Raw genomic sequence first — 6,198 nt, forward strand, 5'->3', positions numbered from 1 at the left:
TTAGACTTGGCGCGTGTGGCCTGATGATGTTGCCATTCTGCCCCCTCTTGCGGTGTCGTGAGATATGGTTTGACATTTCCTTCGTAAAGTTAAAGATAGGGAGACTGGTCGAAATCTAAGTCCAACAGTGTAATGTCCTAACGATGGGGGAGCGATAGTTCACGCTGATTCCTTAGGTCGATGTAGTAGCGTTGGCCAATTTTTATCATGTTTCCCACGCGTATCAATTGTAAGTAGTGCATCCATATCAACCACAATTTCTGTAGGAATCAAATGGTGCGTTGCAAACTAACACATCACTCTATCAGCTACATGCCACTCAACAATCGCTTAGTGTAATAACATCATCACGGTACACCATAAGTGAGACCCATCTAAAAATCACGTCGGCAACACGCGGTTGATCTCCTTGTCAACATACGGAAGCCAAGAGAACTGTAAATATTAAAAATCAAAGTTAGTATATATAAAGATAAAAAGATTCAAAAATAATTATAAAAATAGCGTATATCATACCGCCAATCGACCGACGATGTAGATCCTCATATGTATGTCTCGTGCATCGACACCCGCCAATTTTGTCTCCGTTATTTTATGTCGTCATCTAAAATATTTAAAATAAAAAATATTATACACAAATAAAAAATAAATAAATTTTTGAGATAAAAAATGTTAAATAAATGAAGTTAAACAATTACCTTGTATCCATCGAAAACTCGACTGGGGTGTTTGTAATCGGCATAAAAAACGTTAAGCGATACCAAGCCCAGGACTGTAGCAGTAACAAACAGCCTGCTACATCGGCTTTTCGACCATACTGGACAATTGCATCCTTGAAAACCTCTAGGTAAAGAAGTACCAAAATCGTCGAGCCCCAACTGATATTCCGGTCCACAACAAAGTTTTCCAAATATCGTAGATATTGGGTGTGCGCCAAATATCCCTTCGATCACTTGGAGAAGAAATGCTTGGGACGCGAAAAACAACCTCCTCCTCGATAGACTCGTCCGTGACTTCGAATTCGGACTCGAACCACATTATCATTACTTGATAGCCCTTCATGAAGTCGGATGGTGATCATCTTCCCAAAACTTGGTAAACCAATGTCGTGGGGTCGTAATTGTTTTGGTTCACCACGAGGGCTCCTCGATTAACGCCGTGTACACTTTGAAGCCACGTAAAAATATGACCAAAAATAGACCGGATTAATGCAGATATACCATCATCCTCTGATGTGGCTCTCTGGTTGTCATCCCTTAACTTCGAATACTCCATTCGTCACCCTACCTAAAAAACGTAACTCATGAGCACATGCCCAACTGCCGCCAGCTGGTTAGGATGACTAAACTTCGGTTAAAATCTAATTCATATACAATTGGTTTAATTTAAAATACCTTTCTTTTCATTAAAATTAATATTTCAATTAATTTGATTTTAATTTTAAATCCAACTGTAGTTTTGTTTCAATATTTGGTCGATCTTTAATTTCATATTAATTCTATTAAATTTATGTACTTTTAAAATTAAATAAATAACATAAACAAGTATCTTTACAATATAAAAAATTGACTGCCGATAAAGAAAAACAGAGCTTGATTACACTAACATGCATGGGCTTGACAGTCTAGAACGTAAATTTTAAAACGATTTTATTTGATCTAACCCGAACTTAAATTCTCAACAATACCAAAAAAATTGACCTATAAAATCGAGTCGAGTCAATCCCTAATCGACGATTCTAACTAAAATGATTCCATAACCACATTGTAACTTGTACAATTCGTGTAAGATAACTCTTCTTATTTATCAATATAATGAAGTTTTAGGTCACATTTTTATAGATAAATAGGCGTGTTCATTATTTTCTGCGATCTCATTTTTTCGTTACCTTATAACAGTTTCCATCAGACTCTAGTTCATTCAACAGAATCATTTTACACAATCCATATAAGATTATATATTTTTGTACGACCAATCTCTCAAAATTTTACCACCTTCAAATCAATACGGTCGTACACAAGAAAATAACAACAAAATTGCAAATGATTCAATCCAAACTAATTTGACACTCAATAATAATAGACGTTTAAGGGGTTTTAATTGATACAATAAAAGGAAAATCAAAAGGGTGGGCAATATCCTGATATCCTAATCCAATGAAGACATAGTAACACTGACTATCAAATATCAATCGAGAATATAATAGCTAACAATGACAACAACAACGAGCAATGCTATTTTGCAGACATCTCGGTCGGGAAATACGCCGATTGCAACGCAATTCCTCAGCAGCCTTCCCTCTCTTGTATTGTATTGTATTTAGTTTCATATAATTGCAGGGTCGAAATCTTCGAATAACCATGCTAGCTACTTCTGACACGACCAAGCAACTCATCGGAAAACCAGATTGTGGCAAGTTCTGTCACAGGGATACGGACAATCAATGGACTTCACTCCTGCTCTGTCAAAATACCAATCCCCAACAGCTATTGCAATTGGCTGCCACATTATCAATTGCATTGTCATTTACATACCCTTGGCGAATTTAATGAAATCTGTTTGTTATTTATTAGACATACTTTGTTTCTGATTTCAGGAGAATCATCGGCAAACCATGTGTCTTGCCTTTCTGATTGGCAGTGAGCAAAACACGAATTTATGAATAATCCGTTCCGTCTCGACATTGCAAACCCTTTTATGGCATTAAGCATCTGCGTCCGGAAGCCTGGTTCACAAACAAAGATTTGCTTAAGCTGTGCCTAAATATGATCTATCGTGTGTTGAAATGCATGTCGGATGGAAAATCGTGTTCACACGGGAAGTCACCTTGTAAAAACCTGATCTGGGAAGGAGAACATTTTGCATGGTTCAATCTGCAATCATGCCAATGACCGTGTAGGTCTGCCGATGGAGGAGCGATACTGGATTGAATCTGATTTCAAAGAAGGAAACGAATTTGTTCAATATCATGCATTATCGTGTCGTAATTATACATTGATAATGCTATTCTGCAGGCAAGATCATTACCTGCCATGAATCGTAAGCTGCATTAAGAATAAACAGTGGAGTTTGGATTTGGCTGATTAGATTTTGCGGGAAGAAACACTGAAATAAGTTTCATAGAAGAGAACAATGAATCAAATTCACATGATGTTTCTTGTCAACCGATGGAAGAAATCGAGAAATCGGATATACCGAAGTTGGATCAAGGTGGTTAGTGCATATGCGTGGCAAGTTGTGTTGTACACCCTGTGATATCAATAACAAACAGGCTTGAGCATGAAATAATACAACTTCTTCTTCGTGTTTCTCCCATTATTTATATCAAGCCCTTTGGTACCGATAGGAAAAAGTGAGAAAAAAACACATAAGTCTCGAACCTGCAAGCTCACCACGCCGCTGTACATACTCCTAAGTGTCCGACCGCCAGAGACATCAACCCTACAGTCCAAAGAGGACATAATGAAAATATATTAAGAACCAAGAAACAATCTCTCTAGCTGGTGCTTAAAGCAAGACCTTGAAAGGATAATTATACTTACGTATCGAGGAATAGACCAGCATCAGCAAGGCATTTAATCTAATGTTTCTGGGAAAAATGTTCCGAAACTCATCACAGTGCAAAATCGTGGCCAGACCCCCAGCAGAACACCCCGAAAGAAGAGCCTGAAATTTAACCCTTCCTTTTTACAACAAAATGTAAATACGAAAACATCGTGAGGCATAACCTAACGGATAATACTTGCCATACTTATACCTCCAACTTCAACAAAATAGAAATGAACATATAGAAGGTAATCCTTTTTTGAAAGAAAGTTGCAACCGGAGATAAACGCAAACCTGATTTGCATGGCGCATTCCTTTCGACATTAAGTCTTCCATTGCAGCTAACCATATGCGCTGGCCTCTAAATTGCAGCTTGGCAGCCTAAACACAGTGTAGCATATTAAAAACAAAACACTGAACTGAGACACTGAAAGTGCATAAAAGTTTTCGAAAAATTCAGTCATAATATCTTCGCTGTCCCCAGTAAAAGAAGCACCATCGCAATAACGAAGCTTTACTCTGTTCCAATTGAAAAAGTCTGCAATTTTAATAAGATGATGATCAGGAATGATACTTCTAAAGTTTGCATAGTATGAATTTTTGTTGAATAAGAATGAATTGGAAACCCGGATTTTCTTCAGCTTTTTCACTTAATATGCCAGTAAATGGTATCTGCTTTTCCATGTACATGGATGATCCACGTCTGGTTTTCTTGCGGTAGACACAAGTTCTAACGTTATTGCACCATCCTCCTCCCTGCCACGACATGATGAAAAAGTAGAACATCTTAGAGAAAGCACACAACTTTTGCAGAATTTATCTGAGATTTTAAGAAATAACCTATAACATATATATGCTGGGACATGCAATCAAGTAAGATGATCCATCATTTCTTTACTCTCTCACGTACCTCCAATTGAATGAGCCAGCTATTTGATCCTGATCCATATCCACGATGCCAATGATATCCCGGCAAGGTTCCATCCAGGCAGACTGTATAGTTGAAAGGCAGAATAGAAGCACAAAAATTAGGATAAATGCCAAGACAGTTTAAGTGGACTAAACTTATGTTACTGGAACTTAAGCGTCGGTGTTGGATATGGTTGTATATCGGAGATCAGTATGGTTAGTTTTCTAAGGTTTTCATGTATTTGGAAGAACTTTAGTGGTCATATCTGTGCATCGACATATCGAACACAAGTAGTTCAAGAAAAAATGAAGAGTCCGAGCAATATTCGGCTATTCTTCCATTAATTTTCAGTATTTGTGTGCAAAACTTATGTGCTGAGGGAAGATGAGGGCAGCAAATGAAATCGTCATACAAGTAAAAGACCTTAGCTAAAAGATTATGCGAAAATGTTGATTGACCAAATTTAATCATGGTTGTCATTACATGTAGAACAACAATCACCAGCTGAAGATCTGATGTCTTTTCTTATTAACTAAATATCCTCCCTAAGACCACAATGTTTAAGCTAGAACAGAAGTTGACAATAAATAAACAAGGAAATAATTGATGTTTAAGGAAGGAAACGAAGCAGAAGCAAACCTCAATTAGCAGTACAATAACTGCATACCTTAAACATAACAAGCATAATACTACATTATTAGTGTTACTTTTACAAAATCCAGTCCAGTCCCCCCCTTTTTACAGAAGAAAAGGTCAAAGAACACTAAATCTGGAGTAAAATACAAAGAAAGATAGGAAATGTACCAGCTCCTTTAGCACCAGCAGTATGAATAAGAGTGAGTCCAACCATGAGAGGGTTATAGTTGATTTTGGAGGCTCCATATTGCAAAGACTCAAGAAAAGACAGCTCAGTTTCATTAAAATCTAAAAAGGCAGTAACCAGTTGGGCAAAAGCAAATGTTAAAACAACCCAAACCCCAGAAAGCTTCATTATTGCTTCTCTTCTTCCTCTTCTTCTCCCCAAATGTGTAGAGAGAGAAGATGAGAAAAGAAAAATCAAAGATTGAAACTTGCAGATTCGTTTGTAAATGAACAGGAATGGCAATGAAAATATAAGAAAATGGTACTTGAGTACGGCTAAATTAGATTAAAAAAATATCGCTCCTTTCAAGAGAAGAAGCTAGATAGAGGCAGATACTAGACAAGAATATATATGAAGGTAGCAGCAAGCAAGTAGATTTGCAGATTGGAGGAGTCAAGGAGCTGTTTAAGGGGAGGTGATTGGAGAGAGAGGAGGTGCCAAAAAAAAAATGAAAAGCATAGGGGAAACCTACCACACTAAACTAGTGTGTGTTTTGCCGGGCTTTTTTCGAGATTATATGTAAAGGTTATAGGGTAAAGTACATCATAGGTGACTAAACTATCCTTAAATGAACGTTTTGCTCACTGAACTTTCCATAATTATAAAATAGTCAATATATTTTATCCAACTGTTACAAAATAGTCATTAAATTTATCAAAGTGTTATGAAATAGTCACTAAATTTATTAATATTTTACAATTATAATAACGTTATAGTGACTATTTTATAATAATTTGATAAATCTAATTATTATTTTGTAATTCCAAAATATTTAACGACCAAATAATTATTTGATCATAGATTACTGATCTCTGATGTACTTTTACTCTAAATTATATATTAATAGTATTTCAATAACTTAATGAATGTTTTGTAATTT

At 36.3% G+C, this 6,198-nt stretch overlaps 1 pseudogene; it reads right to left on the reverse strand.

Moving 5' to 3' along the window:
- Positions 1-2,270: 2,270 nt before the first annotated feature.
- On the reverse strand, positions 2,271-5,697 carry LOC120124656 (annotated as a pseudogene).
- Between the last annotated feature and the right edge of the window lie 501 nt (positions 5,698-6,198).

This window comes from Hibiscus syriacus, unplaced genomic scaffold (genome assembly GCF_006381635.1).
Source record: "Hibiscus syriacus cultivar Baekdansim isolate YM2019G1 unplaced genomic scaffold, ASM638163v2 tig00110422_pilon, whole genome shotgun sequence".
Taxonomy (NCBI): Eukaryota; Viridiplantae; Streptophyta; class Magnoliopsida; order Malvales; family Malvaceae; genus Hibiscus; species Hibiscus syriacus.